Raw genomic sequence first — 3247 nt, forward strand, 5'->3', positions numbered from 1 at the left:
AATTTGGTAGGTGCTTCAGGGCCGAAGCCGGGGCTGTACCATGGCTGTAAAATGCGAAATGCAAAAGCAAACAGGACGCGTGTGTTGGCAACAGGAAAAGTTAAAATGCGACGCTGGAAAATTATAAATCAATTTAACATAGCCACACAAACGAGGCCGAGCAACACAAAAGTGCGAGCCGCATAAGTAAATGTGCGGACAAGTTTCCATTACAAGCAACAGCCTCCAGCGAAAAACTGTATAAATTGCCAACTCAAACGGAAGCGCAATGACACCGGACGCCATTGACCGGCGTGGGTCTGGGTCTGGGTCTCACTCCAGGTCCAGCTCTGACTGTGACTGTGACTGGGACTCCGACCCCACTTTGGGTCGGTAACGCATGCGCGGCATTGTGAGCCACTTCATCATCCGGCTTGTTGCCGTCACCACGGATGTACGCGCTTTAATCTGTAAGCCACAAACGTTGGCATCAGATATAGCAGCCACAGCTACAGTTATTCTGGATACACAGACTCGGATTGGAGACGCAGTTGCAGCTGAAATGGAATTGGAGTTTGAGTTAAGTATTGTTGCTATTGGGGGGGGGACTATCTTTCTCTCTCAGTGGCCTCGGTCTGTGGCTGCATTTTAAGTCAAGCAGTTAAACAACTGTTTGTAATTGCAGCCAGTCCACTATCCAGTATCCACTATCCAGTCCCTGGCATTGTGGTGTTGGTTTGCCTGTTCGGTCGTCAGAGCTGAATGCTTACTGGCAAAAGTGCTTGTTACCGGATGTTGTGCAATAAAAATGCAAAGTATGCAAAAGTTTCATTCCAATTCCGGACCGAATACCCGAGTTGTGGCCACGCCATACACTTTGGAATAAGCTTGGCACGAAGCACAGCTACTATTATTATGTATGCGTAAAATGATAAGAACGAGACATGTTTAAACAAAAACAATATGGTCCTTTTATTTGTATACATATCAATTCTTTTGATCTGAAGGACTGGATGAAATGAATAAGAAATTTATACATTCAATTCTGATGCTGAAATTAGCCAACACAATTCACCAAATCAATCGTGCAATTGAAGTGGGATTTTCAAATTTCCATTCTTTGTACAATTTGTCAAAAACCACATAAACGTAGTTTAAATGTGCATACATGCATTTAAATAAAACATTAATTAAACTATACCTGATGTTGGAGTGCAGCTCATATAAGAGTATTAAACATAGGAGCTTTTTAGAGGCACTGAAAAAATTTAATATTTATTAAAGAAATAGTTTCGTCAATACCCGCTCTGGAACTCTATAAACACAGCACTTGTAATTGTTACTTCTGCCCCCGCAAATCGACAAAAATCGAATAACAAATGTGATTTTATAGCTAAAGTTGGATTTTGGTACATACAATAATATCTACAGTCTTTATCATTCTTGAAAGTTTGGCTGCGATTAGATTAGAAATTTCGAAGATATTACAGAAAATCTTTTATATGGGGAAAACGCTTACTGCAGTGGGGTCTGAGTTACTTTGGCTGACAATCTGGTATATATTCCATTCTATGGTATATTATAAAATTAATACCGCAACATTTTGCTTTTATTCAAAATGGGATGCGGATATAGGTGGGTATTAAAACTTTGTGCCTCCAGGAAATTTATGTGACAGGAATTGATCATGAATGTAGTTTTAATCAGGATTAACTGCCGAGACGCTTTTGCAAAAAGGACTACTTAATAGGGGTCTTACTTCCTTTGCACTTTGAATGTAGTACTGCATCAATATACCTAAAGTAGACTTCGGCTTAATTTGGTATATTATACAATTAATACCGCAATATATTGCTTGTATTCAAAATGGGTAGCGGGTATCTCATAGTCAAGCACACTATAGCTATCTTACTGGTTTAAATTGTGAAGCATATACAAAATTAGGAAAAGAGCCGTAAATTAGTTGCTTCTTTTTAGTGTTAGTAGAATAAAAACATAACAAATTTGTTGTTGGCATAAATGGAAAATCAATATAGTTAAAAACCATATAATTTGTTGTTGTCCAGTTTTTGCCCGTCCGATCTTCTGTCAATTATGCATATAATGGATTGCAATAATTTTATTAATAGGCACAGACGTTGTATTTAAAGAAAATTGTTTAAATAACCAAAAAAAAAAAGTAAGTATTGTTCCCGCCCGGGTTCGAACCGGGGACCTTGTGCGTGTGAAGCACACGTGATAACCGCTACACTACGGAAACCGTTGAAAACTCGCTGACCACAAATTATAGATAAAGAAATTACGTAGTGCGAGTGATTGCAAACTATTTTTAGAAATGATTGAAGAATTACTACTTTCAAGCGTTATTTATGATGAAGAAAAAGAGAAAGTTAGAAGAAGCAAACCCTGAACAATTGAATTTTTGTTTGTAATTTCAGCAGCTTCCCATTTGCGTTCGTTAGCCATCATTGCTTTTACCATAATAATGACCATATAATGAAAAAAAACAGCAATGACTGAGAAAAGACACGCAAATTAAAAGTATATTAACCAAATTAATCAGCAGCAATGCAAAGAGCAGCGAAGCCAAGAGCTGCAAAACTAATGGATGGAATGAAATGAGCAAAACTTTGCTGCAGCTGATCAATGCAATGGGAAGCTTAACAACTTAACGAACGATACAGATGTATGTATGCGAAAATCACAAATTAAATTACTTATTTAAATGTGATTATGTGCATTATTTACGAGATGCTTGGCAGCTGAAGGGGAAAGGGCAGCAACACGATAAATGCAGCGCCGCAAAACGTGTGCTGCATTTTAAACGCAGCGCAATGAGTATTACGTATACGCAGCGGATGACTGTAAAGGACGTTCGCTGGCGTTGCTTATCGCATGCACGTCGCAGGCTGCAATGAGAGTATGGGGGAAGTGGAGTGCTACCATGTTTGGCATAATGAGCGCCACTCGTATCAACAATTCAACATGGGGCATTAGCGTGAGCCAGCCAGGCGGAGCAGGCAGGGATGGAGACCAAGTGCATTGTAGGATGGAGATGTGGCTCGAAATCCTAAGTACGCAACGTCAAATAGCAAACAACTTCTTGCACCTGGAATGCATTAAATAAACATCATTATCGCTAAGACTGGTACAAGGTGCACCCACACAAATATACCAACACATACACGAGCATACACACTCCTACATACAGATATACGGACAAAGGCGTGTCGAACAATGCAACTCTGCAAATTCGCACTCTCATGCA

At 39.5% G+C, this 3247-nt stretch overlaps 1 non-coding gene across 1 annotated transcript; it reads right to left on the bottom strand.

Annotated features, from left to right (window-relative positions):
- Positions 1-2166: 2166 nt before the first annotated feature.
- Trnav-cac (transfer RNA valine (anticodon CAC)) lies at positions 2167-2239 on the bottom strand. Its single transcript has one exon. It is a non-coding gene; the product is annotated as a tRNA-Val (tRNA).
- Between the last annotated feature and the right edge of the window lie 1008 nt (positions 2240-3247).

Source organism: Drosophila albomicans, chromosome 2R, assembly GCF_009650485.2.
Source record: "Drosophila albomicans strain 15112-1751.03 chromosome 2R, ASM965048v2, whole genome shotgun sequence".
Lineage (NCBI taxonomy): Eukaryota > Metazoa > Arthropoda > Insecta > Diptera > Drosophilidae > Drosophila > Drosophila albomicans.